The sequence below is a fragment of the Chaetura pelagica genome, unplaced genomic scaffold (assembly GCF_000747805.2).
Source record: "Chaetura pelagica isolate M959 unplaced genomic scaffold, ChaPel_1.0 scaffold1212, whole genome shotgun sequence".
Classification (NCBI taxonomy): domain Eukaryota; kingdom Metazoa; phylum Chordata; class Aves; order Apodiformes; family Apodidae; genus Chaetura; species Chaetura pelagica.
Window position 1 is genome coordinate 75,503 of NW_009952356.1, and position 16,504 is coordinate 92,006.

Genomic DNA, 16,504 nt, shown 5'->3' on the forward strand with positions numbered 1-16,504 from the left:
CCAGGCTGCTCCAAGCCCCATCCAACCTGCCCTTCAACACCCCCAGGGATGGGGCAGCCACAGCTTCCCTGGGCAACCTGGGCCAGGCTCTCCCCACCCTCACAGCCCAGAATTGCTCCCTCCCATCTCAGCTCCAGCTCCCTCTGCCAGCTGGAAACCCTTCCCCCTGCTCCCATCCCTCCCTGCCCTTGTCCCAAGCCCCTCCCCAGCTTTCCTGGAGCCCCTTCAGGCACTGGAAGCTGCTCTAAGGTCTCCCTGGAGCCTTCTCTTCTCCAGGCTCAACACCCCAACTCTCCCAGCCTGGCTCCAGAGCAGAGCTGCTCCAGCCCTCCCAGCATCTCCAGGGCCTCCTCTGGCCTCCAACAGCTCCGTGTCCTTCTTGTGCTGGAAGCTTCAGAGCTGTTCCCAGCCCTGCCAGGGAGTCTCACAAGAGAGTTTAGGAGTCTTTAAAAGGTCTTTTCCAATCAGAATAACTCCATGACTCTATGTTTCTGGTAAAGCTCCCTATGAGTATCAAGGCTATAGGCTCTATAGGCTTTATTTGTGATGGGCCCAAGCTCAGAGTTACTGGGAGGACCCTGGGGGAAGGTGTCCAGAACCACAGCTCCCCCAGCCTTCCCTCACGGCCCATCCAGCTCCACTTCCCATCAATCTGCCAAACTGCCAGATCAGTTAGTTTAGGTTGATCCTAGTCTTTTGGGAACTAGCCCCCCCGCTCCCCTCCCTCCAAAAAATAGCACAAAATGAGTGAGAGAGAAGCAGTTTCTAATTAGAGCTGTTTCAATCAACTGTATATTGAGATGAACAATTAAAACCCCTCAGGTTTCAGCTGTGCAGCCCCAGGCAGGAGCTGCTGCATCGTCCATTCACTGGAAGGATCTGAACTCCTGAGTCAGGAGCAGACATTTCCATTTCCAGCCCGGGTGACACTGCTGCTTGGCTCTGCTGTGTGCTCCTTACAAACTGCTCCTCAGATATTTTTAACTAACTATGCTTAGCTGCACAGTCACCAAGGGAGGAAAAAAAAGGCATAAAAGGCGTTAAACGACGAACATCTGGGTGCAGTTCACCCAAACACACACCTGCTCTGAACACACACCAGAAACACACACACACATCTCCCTTTTCAGACGTAACCCTGTTACACAGCTGCCAACACTACAGGTTTTCAAGAGCTCTGATGCATCTCCAGGAGGAGCTGCCCTGCCCACAGCCAGGCTGACAGGGTGTCCTTTGGGAAGGATGGGAGCTCTGCCCTCAGCACAGAGTGGCGAGATCCCCTTCCCAACCTCCTTCTTAACACAAAGGTTGAGGAGTTTGGCTTCTCCTGCACTCCTTGCTGGTGGAGCTGGGCCTCTGGAAGACACTGATGAAATTGCCAGTGCCCGGGGACTGGGTGCAGGTCCATCCCACTGGGGAGGGAGGCTGCTCTCCAGCAGTGACTCTCCCACCACGTTGCCCAAGGCACATGTGACAACACGAGGCTCTTCTCCTCTGTGCTCCCTCCAGCCAAAACAAGCTGTTCTAGCTACAGGGATCTTCCAGGCTCAGTGACATTCACCAGGGGGATCTGGAAAAGACTGCCCCTGGCACATGGAAACCAAGAGTCAGGCTGAAGCAGGTGTCCAGGCAATCAAGTCAGGTTTTGTAATCCACACATCATCTCTGCAAGCTTGGAAGTGGAAGGGCAGCACACACAAAAAACCCAATGAGACCTACAGAACAAGTAAGGACCAGCAGCACAAGAGAGGACCTGCAGGAGCCAGATGAGATGTCCTGAAGGCCACAAGGCAGGCTCAAGAGACAACACGCTGCCCTAACACTGGCCATAGAACCATGGTGCTGCTGGTAGCAGGGAGGTAGCAGCCCAGGCTGAGCAAGCAGCTCCCAGTGCCAGCAAATTCACAGTCAGAATGGTTTGGGTTGGAATGGACCTTTAAAGGTCATCTAGTCCCACCTTGCTGCTACAAACAGGGACACTTTCCACCAGGTAAGGCTGCTACAAGCCCCATCCAACCTGCCATTGGACACTTCCAATAATGGGCCAACCACAGCTTCTCTGGGCACCCTGGGCCAGGGTCTCACCACCCTCACTGTCAAACTTTTCCTTTCTCTGTCCAATCTAAACCTGCCCTTTTCCATCTTAAAACCACCAACACTTGTCCAGTCTCTACAGACCTGGGTACAAAGCCTCTCTCCTTCTTACAGGCCCCTTCACATATTGAAAGGCCACAGGAATGTCTCCCTGGAGCCTTCTCTTCTCCAGGCTCAACACCCCAACTCTCCCAGCCTGGCTCCAGAGCAGAGCTGCTCCAGCCCTCCCAGCATCTCTGTAGCCTCCTCTGGACTCTCTCCAACAGCTCCATGTCCTTCTTGTGCTGGAAGCTTCAGAGCTGGTCCTAGCCCTGCAGGGGGGGTCTCAGCAGAGCAAAGGGGACAATCCCTTCCCTGGCCCTGCTGGACCCACTGCTGGTGCCATTCCAGGACAGGGTGGCTTTGCTGGCTCCTGTTGAGCTTCTTCTCACCCAACAGCCCTAAGTCCTTCTCCTCAGGGCTGCTCCCCATCCATTCTCCACCCAGCCTGGATTTGTGCTGGGAATTGCTGCCACCATGGACAGGACCTTGCCCTTGGCCTTGCTGAACTTCACATGGCTTGCATGGACCTGCCTCTCAAGCCTGTCAAGGCCCCTCTCAGTGTCATCCCTTCCCTCTGGTGAATCAACTGCACCACTCAGCTTAGTGTGCAACCACGGTGAAGATGCACCTTCTCCCATGAAGAACCTGAGCTACCGTGAAAAACCTCAGCAGCATTAATCACCCAAGTGCAGCTCATCTAACAGGACCTACCCCAGGAAACAAACCTGAGCAATCCACCCACAGCAACGATGGTGTCACCTTGGAGAGCCAGGAGCCCAGCTGGAACAAGCCCTTTCTTCTGGCATTACGACATAGGTCCACCTTCTTTCTCTAACTCAAAAAATGCATCTTCACCTCCTTCCAACATGTTGGTAAGAAAAAACACCTACTGCATAACAGGAAATGGGCTCTGAGAAACTGAGAACAGCCAGAGAACTGCTGAGTGTGACGAGCCCGACAAATGGTAAATGCAGTTTCTTCTTGTGATACACGAGTCGCACGGATCCAACACCATTTCCTGTTTACACTGTCTTGAAGGCACCTACTTAAACTTGAGGAACTTCTCAATGCTGAAATATGAAATGCTAGAAATCACCAGGAAAGTTAAGGAACTCAAGGTAACCACACAGCACAGGAGGTAGAAGGAAAAACAGGAGTAGGAATGAGTATCCTACTTTCCCTAGCAATTCGTGGCACTGCACACCCCAGTAAAGAACTTCCCCCAGGAAGTTTCACCTCAACATGAGGAAGAGCTTCTTTCCTGTGAGGGTGACAGAGCCCTGGGACAGGCTGCCCAGAGAGGCTGTGGAGTCTCCTTCTCTAGAGACTTTCAAAACCCATCTGGAGGTGTTCCTGGGTGACCTGCCCCGGGTGAGCCTGCTCTGCCAGGGTGGTTGGGCTGGATGATCTCTAGAGGGCCCTTCCAACCCCGACCACTGTGTGATTCTATGAAAGGGTAGCATTAAACAGGGTCCTGTGGGGAAGTCAGTAATAAGAGGATAGGAAATGAAGAGCACTCTCCTCACCACAAGCAAGTTGATCACTATCAAACCTGGCAGAGCCACAGCTGCAACAGAGCAAGGGCAAAGGCAGAAGAGGCCCTCCCAGAGCCTCTGCCTCCTCCCAACGGCTGAAGCACCACACGCTGGTCAGAGCAGGAGAAGGAACATCTACACTGAGTAGCTTTGTGGTCTGCACTGTTTCCTCTTGCAGAATTTCTCCAGCTTCTTACAGAGTTGAGCTTGGTCATTAAGTCCTTTAAGTGTGAACTGCTTTCTGCATTCAGCCCTTGGTTCTCAGTGAGGAGGCCACAGCCCTCAGAACAGTGGGGTCTCAAAAGGCCTCTTGGTATCCCCCAAAACCTGCCAACCAGAATGTTATCTGGGGACTTTTTACAAGGGCTTGTAGTGAGAGGATATGGGGAAATGGATTAAAACTGAAAGAGGGAGAATTGAGATGAGATGTGAGGGAGAAAGTCTGGGCTGTGAGGGTGGGGAGAGCCTGGCCCAGGTTGCCCAGGGAAGCTGTGGCTGCCCCATCCCTGGGGGTGTTGAAGGGCAGGTTGGATGGGGCTTGGAGCAGCCTGGGCTGCTGGGAGGTGTCCCTGCCCATGCAGGGGGGTTAGAACTGGATGAGCTTTAAGGTCCCTTCCAACTCAAACCATTCCATGATATAATTCTATGATATAATATCATGACCATGTTCAACATCCAACCAGACACATCCCAGCCACCAACACCTGCACAGTGACAAAGAGGAGGCAACCCTGTCAAGAAGGGCAGAACAACCAGCTGTCCCCTCACCTGCAGCAACTGCAGCATTTCCTCCTGTGCTTCTGCAGGGTCCCTGAGTGCACTGTGGTGCTCAGAGATAGAAAGCCCAGGGTAACCATGCACACTTGGCTTTGCATGCACACTGGCAGGCTGATGAACACCCTGGCCCTCTAAAGAAAACACACTTTTACACAGCTTTGACTCTTGGCCTGAAGCCTCCCTGAGGTGGTAGCACCACATGGACAGCTTCAATCAGCCAGGTACAAAATTACTATGGAGCATGAAGATCTCCACTCGAGGGCAGCTGGTGTACAGCTGCAACAGATTCTAACAAGACCTGTTACTGACATTTCTGGTCACAAAAACAACACAGTATCTCTACACACAGGAGCAAAGAATCATCTAGGTTGGAAAATACATTTAAGATCACCTAGTCCAACCCTTCCCCAGCCCTGCCAAGGCCACCACTGCCCCATGTCCCTCAGCAGCATCTCCAGGGCTTGGAAACCCCTCCAGGGATGGGGCCTCCCCCCCTGCCCTGGGCAGCCTGGGCCAGGCCCTGACAACCCTTGCCAGGCAGGAATTGTTCCCCAGATCCAACCTCAACCTCCCCTGGCACAACTTGAGGCTGTTCCCTCTGGTGAAAAGCCCCTCCTCCGCTTTCTTGGAGCCCCTTCAGGCACTGGAAGCTGCTCTCAGGTCTCCCTGGAGCCTTCTCTTCTCCAGGCTCAACACCCCAACTCTCCCAGCCTGGCTCCAGAGCTGCTCCAGCCCTCCCAGCATCTCCAGGGCCTCCTCTGGACTCTCTCCAGCAGCTCCATGTCCTTCATGTGCTGAGGGCTCCAGAGCTTTAGGCAGCACCCCAGGTACATCTTCCATCTAAGTGCACAAGCAGCACTTTCCCTGTCCTCTGCCCCTGGAACACCACAGAGTACTAGAAAACTGCTCCTTTTCCTACAGCTGTGGAGCAAGGGAGGGTCTGGCAGCCTGGGCAGGACCAAGGAACGGGCTGCAAAACAGCAGTAGGGAGAGATGGGCTTAGAGATTATGTGCTCTGCTGTCCTGTGACAATCATCTTTAGTGTCAAAATGAAATTAAATTCACCATTTAGCCCCCTGATTTGTTAGCCTTCTTCTCTTCTTGCTTGGAAGTGCAAAAATAGGACTTTCAGAAAGGCAGGTGTGCTGGATCACATGGAAGGAAGGAGCCACTTCACCCGAGGCTGCCACCAGCAGGCAGCTCTCACAGCCCGTGCCCTTAAACCAAATAAAAGGACAAATTCCATACTCCAATTCCCAGCAAAAAACATGTCAGGTTCAAAACACTGATTACAGAAGATAGATTTGATCCATTCGTGATCATGAACAGCTCTGAAGGAGGGCAGGAGCTCTGCAGACACGGGGAGGAGGGACCATCCCTGCTCCAGGTAGTATGGGGAAAAAAATTAAACACTAGGCTGCTAAGTGTAGATGGCAAAACACATTCCTTGTTTAATATTGTTAAACAGTAGGTGGATTAATTGTTGCAACCTTCTGTGAACACATCTTTAAAACCAGTCTGTCCCAGCCCAGGAAGGGCAGTTTGGGACAGCCAGGGCAGCACTACCCCCTCCTCCTGCCTGGGGGCCAGAGACATCATTTACAGCACCCAGAGCAGGCAGGGCTTGTCTGCCTTGTAATTCTGTGTAGGAACTGGGAAACCAAGTATATCCTACCTTTTTCTGCACAAGTTAAATATTACCACCTTTCAATTTGATTATTAACTGTAAGTATCTGAAACTTGTCCTTCTGCCTAAAGCACTGGGGCATTCAGGTCCTAACCCACATGAGGCCCAAAGAGCCAGCTACAAAAAGCACCTTTCTGCCCCAGCTCAGGCCTCAATACCTTAGTGCAGGTCATCTCTGTCAACAGTCATCTAGAAATCCTTTGCTTTTTCAGGCAGACACCTCAAAGCTGCTCCTATTACTTCTGGAGTATGTAAATGCAAGGAAAAAAAACAACAATCATTTAAATAAACAAGTTTCTATAACTATACGCTGCCATTCTTGAGGATTAACTGCTTTGTGGAGAGCATTTCTGAATTTGCTATATGTAGAATTAAACTGTCACTCAAACACCAGCTATTTGCCAACAATTCACTGCAGGAACCTGCTCACATCCAGAAGTTATGCAGAGGCTTCCATCGAGAGGCAGAAAACACACAGAACAGTCCCTGCTGCACACAGGTTCTGGGCTAGAGCTTTAAAAACATAAAATGCAAAGAAAAATAAAGCATTTCTTCTTACTATGATGTTTCAAAGTAATCATTGTTTTTCATTTTGCTCCTTATACAAGTAGAATGTCACCTCTCCTCTCCCCTCTGTGAGGCCTGTAAGGACTAAACCCCTCTGTCTCACATCATCTCATCCTTCCACTTAGCAGGGATTCCCACTTGGTGACCTGGATTTTATCTTAGTTAACAAGTGTGTGTGGGTGGGTGGGGGATCTGTTTAAAGCCTTCACCCCAGGACCATTCAGTTTGGCAGAAGGGCTCTCTGCCTGTTCTACAAGATGTCAAAAGGAGTTTGCAAAAATCAGAGGTGATTAAAACTCCCTGACTGACAGACTCACCCGCTGGTACTTACCACAAAGCCCTGCTGCTCTGGCTGCCATAAAGGAACACACTGCATCTCCTGCCCCCCAGAAAAACACAGGGTGATACTTTTTCCTTACTTTTTATTATGAGAATTCTGTGTTTGAGCTATTTTGCACAGGACTGTTACTGTAGTCAGGTCTGGAGCTACCAAAGCTGCCCTGAGCCTGACTGACTATGGGCAGATACACAAAAACCCCAACAGCATTTTCCAACCTTTTAGAACACACTAAAAGACCAGTAAAAATGAAGATGCAGGGCCAGCAATCACCACAGGTTCTCCTTCTGGAAACTGGGAGGAAATTACCAAGATTTACTGGTTTTTTGTTTAAGCCTATTTAAGCCCATTCCTGATAAAATAAAACGTTTAACATTTTCCACTTAGTTACTAAGTGGAAACACATGGACGTGCTGAGACAAGTACATTATTCTACTTGTTTCCAAAAAGCAAGTATTTTTGAATACTTCTGACTTTCCTGTAACATCCTTTCTGTTACAAAAATACAAAGGACAAACATAACTTCTGCAGTTATGTCAGAGCTGGACAGTGTTCCTAGGCCCCATTTAGTTCAGTCTGTCTCTTTAGTCTTGACAGGCATGGATTCCTGAGGTGAATTTTAAGGATATTTTAGGGTTTGGTGGTTGGTTTTTTTACAAGTTTTTAATACAAAGCCTCCTTTATTTCCTCCCTAAGCATAAAGAGTTTTAAGCTTTGCTACACAGAGAGAAAAAAAACACAAACAAAACAACAAAAAATCTAGATAATTCTCTCAAATTGCAGTATCTGAGTAAGTTTTAGACACACCTGCAAGTCAGATGGTAAAGATCACCAAGACTAGATGGCATTCACCCCAGAGCTCTACACCCTGAGATCCAGCTATGGAGCAAAGTATCACTCTATTTAGCTTGGTGAACTTCAAGCCTAAAACCAGCTTATTAAGCAAACTGTTACACAACTTAAAAAATCCCCACTGAAAACTGGCAGGTGGACAGAAGTGCTTGGGCTTCTCCTAACACCTTTAAAGGAAAATCATTCTCTTTTGTGCATCAGCAGCTGGTTAAGACACAGAAAACATATCAAATCCAATTTAATAAGAAACTGAAAAGGGCAGCAAGTAGAGTCCCAAAAGAACCAGTGCTGCTCAATGTGTTCATCAGTCATCTCAAAAGAAACATAAATAGCAGGGCAGCAACACCTACTAGTGATAGAAAAACTAGTTAGCTGAAACCTACCCAAGCTGTCAGAAACAGCTGCAGAATGATTAGATGTTACTAAGCAGCCAGACAATGAAGCTGCAGCTGTAACTCAGTGCTGACAAAGCACAGCACTATTTCTGGGAGAAAACCCACCACAGAACAAGGCCCACTCAGGTAGTTCAACCTTGCTGAGACCAGGGCCCCATCCAGCACTTCCAGACAGAAGTGCCCAAATCTTTATCATGGGCACGCAAGGAAAATCAACACTTACAGGGTTTATAAACAGCACCAACAGGTACCTGAGCAGCAACTGCATCACTTCAGGTGAATTTCTCTTTTTGGAAAGAGGACAAGCAGGGGATGAGCAATTTGCCCCCCTCTGCTGTGTCCTGACTGGCAAATCCTTGCCTCTGGGCTTGATTCAGCTGGTCCCAGGAGCTTCCTGGGACCAGTCAATATCCACAGTGTCCTCTGGATCCTCAAGAGGTCTCTCACTCTCCACCAGTCCTGAAGCCAGGATGTCCATCTGCCCCTTGTTCATCTGAGATGTACCCCAGGCTCTCCTGCACCACAAGTTTCTTTCCTGCTGAACTTTCACACACTCACACTCTTCTTCCTGCCCCATCCCACGTTCTGGGAACTTCTTCCCCCAGGTATGCTCAGATGATTCCAGGAAGGAGCCATCTCCCCTCCTTCTGGAGGGCTTTGTCTGAGCTGAGTGCCCCAGCCAGGACCCAGCAAACAAGCAGCCCTCCTCTGTGATGCACAGCAAGGGACAGTTTAACACCCAAACAGAGCAGATCCTGTTTGTTGCAACCACTTGGAAATGATCTTGGAGCCACTGTTCAAGGACCTCAATATAGAGCAGCAGCCAAAGAGGTAGAAGTAATGACAAAAGTTATTGCAAGACAGAATAAGCAAGTAACCAGAAGACATGACACTGTGTGACTCTGGTGTGTCTGCTCCTGGTCTGCCCAGCTTCGCCCAGGAGACAGCAGAGCTCAAACAAGTGCAGCTGGTCTGCTCAGCTGCTCCACAGAGAAACAGCACAGCTTCTAAGGATGAAACTTGACTTGATACATGGCTACAGCTCAGAAAAACAACAAATAAAGGCACAAATAGTATGAAGGTGAACAGACATTTACAGCTTCCCATAAACCCAGAAACAGGGACATTTCACAAAGTTACCAAAACCAGAATGAAACACTAATTGAGTTCTGCATGGAAAGAAGAAAACCTGTGGAGCTTAGCCATCACAGATGGCTACGGAGTCCAGAAGCTCAGCTGAGCTCAACCACTCAGCTGGTGTTGACCCTGAGATGTTTTACAGCCACTGGTGTTCCAGGACAGTCACCAGCCCGGGTGACTGTCAGTACTGGGAGTGCCCATCCCACATCTACACTGCTCTAACTTCCCCCAGGTATCTCTTTAGCAGAAGCAGGTATTGGAGGTTCCTGAGGAGCTGGACATCAAGGATGACTTGAGGTCACTTGCCAGACTGAGTGACATTATTACTTGTGACTATTTTTTTTGTTTGTTTCTATCTCACTGGCATAAACGACTATGACTGTCTGGGTACCATCCACACATTCTAGTTCTCAGTGGCTTCCAGAACCATTTTCACAGCAACACAAAATCACAGAACCTTAGGGGTTGGAAGGGACCTCTAAAGATCATCCTGCTAGAGCAGGATCACCCAGAGCACATCACACAGGAACATGCCTCAGATGGGTTTGAAAGTCTCCAGAGAAGGAGACTCCAGAGGCTCTCTGGGCAGCCTGGCCCAGGGCTCTGTCCCTCCCACAGGAAAGAAGTTTTTTCTGATGTTTACATGGAACCTCCTATGTTCCAGTTTGCTCCCATTGCCCCTTGTCCTATCACTGGACATCACTGAAAAAAACTTGGCTCTGTCCTCCTGACATTCACCCTCTACATATTTGTAAACACTGATGAGGTCGCCCCTCAGTCTCCTCCAAGCCCAACAGACCCAGCTCCCTCAGCCTTTCCTCAGCAGGGAGATGTTCCCCTCCCTTCATCATCTTTGTGGCTCTGCCCTGGACTCTTTGAAGCAGTTCCCCGTCCTTCTGGAACTGAAGGGCCCAGAACTGGACACAATATTCCAGTTGTGGCCTCACCAATGCAGAATAGAGGGGGAGGAGAACCTCTCTTGACCTACTAACCACCCCCTTTCTAATGCACCCCAGGATGCCATTGGCCTTCTTGGCCACAAGGGCACATTGCTGGCTCATGCTCATCTTCCCGTCCACCAGGACCCCCAGGTCCCTTTCTCCTACCCTGCTCTCCAGCAGGTCAGCCCCCAACCTGTACTGGTACCTGGGGTTGTTCTTCCCCAGATGCAAGACTCTACACTTGCCCTTGCTGAACTTCATCAGGTTTCTCCCCGCCCAACTCTCCAGCCTGTCCAGGTCTCTCTGAATGGCAGCACAGCCTTCTGGTGTGTCAGCCACTCCTCCCAGCTTAGTGTCACCAGCAAACTTGCTGAGGGCACACTCTGCTCCCTCATCCAGGTCGTTGATGAAAATACTGAATAGTACGTGTCCCAGTACCCACCCCTGAGGGACTCCACAAGTCACAGAATCACTTTTCATAGAATCACAGGGTGGTTTGGGTAGGAAGGGACCTTTAAAGGCCATCTAGCCCAACCCGCCCTGCCGTGAGGAGGGACAACTTCAATTACAACAGATTGCTCAGAGCCCTGTCCAACCTGACATGGAATGTTTCCAGGGATGGGGCATCTCCCACCTCTCTGGGGAACCTGGGCCAGTGTCTCAGCACCATCAGCATGAACCATTTCTTTCTTATCTCTACTCTCAATCTACTCTCCATTTGCACCAGTTTCCAGCCATCAGGTCTGACGTGCAACATAGATGGAACCAGCTCCACAAGCAGCAGCACCTTTACTTACAGCTCAGCTAAATCCTGCACTTCCCTGCAACAAAACTGAGGGTGTCCTCCTTTGAGGAGTTTTAAGAATGCCCTTAATTCCATAACCTGTTCCCTCTGGGAAATCTTGCTTCATGTAAAAATCTCTTATCTTTCTAGCATTAACGAAGCTTTTCTTAACTGAGTTACCAACAGGAAAGTGACTGAGGCAGCCAGTTCCACTGCTGCCCCTGGGCAGGGTCACTGCTCCCACAGGCAGCCCTTCCACCTTCAAATACTCCTACAGCAGTGAATCCCCAGGGTAGATACATCCTGCATGAAGGTGAAGTTCCTCTTGTTTGATTTAAACTGCCTGTTGATAACTCTGTGGGATGCTTTCAATTTTTCACCTTAAAAAAATCATAGAGGGGTTTGGGTGGGAAGGGAACTTAAACCCATCCAGTCCCACCCCTGTATGGGCAGGGACACCTCCCAGCAGCCCAGGCTGCTCCAAGCCCCATCCAACCTGCCCTTCAACACTGCCAGGGATGGGGCAGCCACAGCTTCTCTGGGCAACCTGGGCCAGGCTCTCCCCACCCTCACAGCCCAGAATTGCTCCCTCCCATCTCAGCTCCAGCTCCCTCTGCCAGCTGGAAACCCTTCCCCCTGCTCCCATCCCTCCCTGCCCTTGTCCCAAGCCCCTCCCCAGCTTTCCTGGAGCCCCTTCAGGCCCTGGGAGCTGCTCTCAGGTCTCCCTGGAGCCTTCTCTTCTCCAGGCTCAACACCCCAACTCTCCCAGCCTGTCTTCATGGCCTATTCACTTTCACGACCCCAGGGAGAAACTGCACTGGGTGTCATTTCCCTGTTGTTACTCCTCGGAACAGCCACAAGCATTTCTCAGAGCACAGTAAACAGAAATAATAGAAAAAAATCAAGTTCCATCTTATCAATTATGTGCATTAAATTAGAGGTCAAGTTTTAAGAAGCACTTACCAGTTAAACCTGGTTTTAGGGAATAACCTGACCAGGATATCATGCCTGGGCTGCAGGCTCACCAGCTGCAGAGGAACTGGGCTTCTCAGCTGGATGTAACCAGCTCTCAATCTCATCAGCAGGACCATCCTGGTGCCACTACAGTTCCCCCTCAAATGCCTCCAGGTACTAAACATGAAAACAGCCTCACTAGCCACCAGCAGAACACACAACACAGCATGAGAAAGCCCGTTGTCATGACCCAGCTTACAAGGGAAGGGAGATGTGCTTACCTTCAGTAGAAGTTACTTCAAATGTGAAATCGCCTCCACGGACAGAGAAACATTTGGGTTACAGTTCCTGGAATATACCCAGCTTCAGAAAATTATTTTCATCCAGTGTGAATTCTTTCTCTAGCTTCTTATCCTGGAAAATATTTTTTAAAGTTACTATTAACCAAGGTAACTGAGGGCCAAAGATTTTTTTTTTTCCCTAAACAAACGTCCACATAACCTTTCAGCCCAAGGCAAAATTTGAGCAAGACCAACAGTCTTTGCAAAGCCATCAGCTCCACAGCAGATGTTCCCCTTGCAGCCATCCCCTCTTCTGGAGCACTGGGCAAACCTGAACCTTCCCACCCAGCTGGGACATGGTAGGGGTTCAGCCCCTTTTCCTTTCACAGCCTCAGATTCAGCTGTGAGATTTGTACCTCAGTCAAGAACGTCTGTTTTCCCAACAACACTTCAAAAGAAAGTTAGAGGTTGTCCAGGAAACCTAAGGGTCATTTTCACTGGTTCCAAGAATAATTGCAGCAACAATCCACATATTTCATGTGGGGTCTGGGGCCCTGTCACCTCATGGAGCCAGAGGAGCACCCACCTCCCGACCAAAGTTCACGGCAGTTTCAAAGGTGATTCACAGAGGGGGAGCAGGACCATAGAACCACAGTGCTCAGGGTTGGAAGGGACCTCTGGAGATCATCCAGTCCAACCCCCCTGCCAGAGCAGGCTCACCCAGAGCACATCACACAGGAACATGTCCAGGTGGGTTTGAAAGTCTCCAGAGGAGAAGATTCCACAGCCTCTCCAGGCAGCCTGTCCCAGGGCTCTGTCACAATATTCACCCAAGACTGCTTTGTTTAGGAAGAAATTATTTAGTGTGGGGATGGTGAGAGCCTGGCCCAGGCTGCCCAGAGAAGCTGTGGCTGCCCCATCAGTGGCAGTGTTGAAGGGCAGGTTGGATGGGGCTTGGAGCAGCCTGGGCTGCTGGGAGGTGTCCCTGCCCATGCAAGGGGTGGGACTGGGTGGGCTTTGAGGTCCCTCCAACCCAAACCATTCCATGACTCCATAAGACTGAAGCCATCCATTCAGAATGACACTGTACACTCTTTTTTTGTATCTGAGATCTGTAAATCTGATGCCTCCCTTTTCCCCAGCATTTATCCTACAAAGTCTTTAAAACATCACAAATGATGAACACAAAACAGTGCAGCACAGATTTCAAATCCCAGCCTGAGGCCCAACAATTACAGTGCTGCTCTGAATACAGGCTGAACTGCTTCCAGAGAAACCACTACACACCTCAGATGGACTCAGAATACAGCAAGAATACTTGGAGCCAGAGCTTGAGAAAAAGCTACACTCTTGATTCTACATATCCCCTCCTAAAAAGTCAAACTCTGTTTTGGAATTTCATTTGTATTTGTGAGTATTTGCTACTTTAAAGGGTGAGAGGAAAAGCTCTGAATAATGACAAAGTTTGGCAGAGTGTAATTACTATTAGAAGCTACTTTCTTTCATCCAAAACATCTGCACCACCCTGACACGTGTGCGTGTTGTGCTGTGGTCAAGACAAACCAAGCTCCACGCCAGGGTTCCACCAGGCATGCAGCAAAACTTCAGCCCCAGCTGCTCTGCCTGGGCTTAAACCCTGCCCAAGAAGCAGTCCTGAGGGATTCACACCAGCCCGAGTAAGCCCAGGAGATCTAGACACAGGGAGTATGGGGAAAGGTCATCTAACTGATGAATTTTCAGATCTGCCCCAACGAGAGTAAGGCAGGATTCCCACTGCACAGACACAGCAGCAGGGTGAATGGGCAGTTATCAGCAGAGGCTTTTTAAAAGGCTTCTGTGTGGAGACAGCAGCATCCTGAGATCCCTCCATGATATCATCAAGTGTGAGCAACTTCAGAAAAGTAGAACCAGCCCAAGGCTTACTTATGTCACCTTTGGGAGAACCACATCACTTCACAGAAACACCTAAATCAGGGTCAGTGCACTGTCACCCAACAGCACAACACAGCTTCTCCACGTGGGGAATTAGGTTAAATTGAAGCTGACGACCTTCCTTACTCTGCCACTACCTCTGTGGCTCTTTGAAAATCAGATGTGTGTAGATGTGCCAGACCTGCTGCTCTCCTTCAGACCTCCAGCACCCCAGACAGTTCAGTGTGAAACCACCGCTGTGTCATGAAAGCTAAGAAGTCTATGCAATCAGGATCATACACTCATAGAATTGTTTTGGTTGGAAAAGACCTTTCAGATCAAGTCCAGCTGTTAACCCAGCACTGCCAAGGTCACCACTAACACATGTCCCTCAGCACTAGAGATCTGCAATTCTACAGATCTGTAATTCTACAGATCTCTGATTTAAACATCTAACAGAGCTTGGACAGCTCAGAGATACAGATGGGAACACTGGGAAAGAACAACCACAAACCCTCATGATGGACAGAACAAGCCAACAGCTCAGGTGTTGTCCTCGAGTAGCTGCTCTGGGGAAGAGGGGTTCATGGTGGGGGTTGAGAGAAGTTCTCTTGTTAAGTTAGCTTTGTGTTTCACAGAACCATGGAACGGCTTGGGTTGGAAGGGACCTTTTTAAAGCCCATCCAGTCCCACTCCTTGCCATGGGCAGGGACACCTCCCACCATTCCAGGCTGCTCCAAGCCCCATCCAACCTGCCCTTCAACACTGCCAGGGATGGGGCAGCCACAGCTTCTCTGGGCAACCTGGGCCAGGGGCTCCCCACCCTCACAGCCAATAATATATCTCATGTATAACCTAAATCTCCCCTCCTCCAGTTTTAATCCATTACCCCTTGTTCTCTTACTACAAACTCTTGTAAAAGCTTTTTACATGTGCTATGTGTCATTACCTGAGACAGGACAGAAATAGATCCAGGCTGACAAATTCCTGTGCTGCTCTGCAGCCTCATCTGCAGCCACTGCACCAAGCAGGAAAGCCCCAGCAGGGCTTGGAGAAGCCTCCAAGGGCCCAGCCCCACCAACACCCACCTGCACCTTACCCCCTCCCTGACCAACTCAGCACTTCATGCCACCATGTGGTGCCATCATGTGTCACCATGACCTGTCTTGTCACCACACATCCTTGAAACAACCAGCATCCTCTTTGTTATGCAATAGGTGAGGTTGTTAAACCAAGGAGAGGCTGATAATCCCTGCTCAGCTACTTGATGACTCCCAGCTTCAAAGCAGTCCCACACCAGCCAAACCTTCCCAACAGCCATTAGAACCAACAAGGCAGAAAAAAATAAAAAACCCACTTTCACTTTATGAAAGAACACTGCCAAAAAACCCAACTCACTTGCCTGGAGTTTAGTGTGAGCAAAATCAAAAGGAATTCAAGAGACTGCTGATTTACAGCTCCTCTCATCAGACAGGGTTTGGTGCCAAACACCCAACAGCACCACCCCAGCCAAGGCAGGGACATGGTGCCAAATGCAGGAACTCAGAAAGGAAAACTGAAATATCAGGAGGGAAAGTCCAGTTTGCATGTAGCTTAGTTCTAAGTCACTATGAAACCAATGTGTAAAGCAGCTTTTCCATGTGTTTTCCTTCACAACTCCTGCTGGTAGAGCCTCGTCTCCCTCCCACCACTGCTCCTGGCAGCCCTTGGGCCTGCAGAGTGTGGAGAAACATTCCACAGCCTTTTTATGGAATCCTCTCAGATTAACTATGAAAAGCTCATTAACAAGCAGTTTCAAATCCACTATAGAAACTCCTACAATGCCTTTGAAACAGCATTTTCACAGAATGAGAATTATTCATTTTAGGCGTTAGCAAATCATTTAAAAAAGTTAAATATATCCCAGTTTCTCAACTACCTCCCAGCCCATCCAGTCCCACCTCTGCCATGGGCAGGGACACCTCCCAGCAGCCCAGGCTGCTCCAAGCCCCATCCAACCTGCCCTTCAACACCCCCAGGGATGGGGCAGCCACAGCTTCCCTGGGCAACCTGGGCCAGGCTCTCCCCACCCTCACAGCCCAGAATTTCTCCCTCCCATCTCAGCTCCAGCTCCCTCTGCCAGCTGGAAACCCTTCCCCCTGCTCCCATCCCTCCCTGCCCTTGTCCCAAGCCCCTCCCCAGCTTTCCTGGAGCCCCTTCAGGCACTG

At 49.8% G+C, this 16,504-nt stretch overlaps 1 protein-coding gene across 1 annotated transcript in view; it reads right to left on the minus strand.

Annotated features, from left to right (window-relative positions):
• The window catches only part of PPP6R2 (protein phosphatase 6, regulatory subunit 2), a 70,597-nt gene extending 58,075 nt beyond the window's left edge, over nucleotides 1-12,522 (minus strand). Inside the window, exon 1 of the mRNA XM_010007857.1 lies at nucleotides 12,387-12,522. The gene's annotated coding sequence lies outside the window, so the exon portion shown is untranslated. The remainder of the gene's footprint in view (nucleotides 1-12,386) is intronic.
• Nucleotides 12,523-16,504: the final 3,982 nt, after the last annotated feature.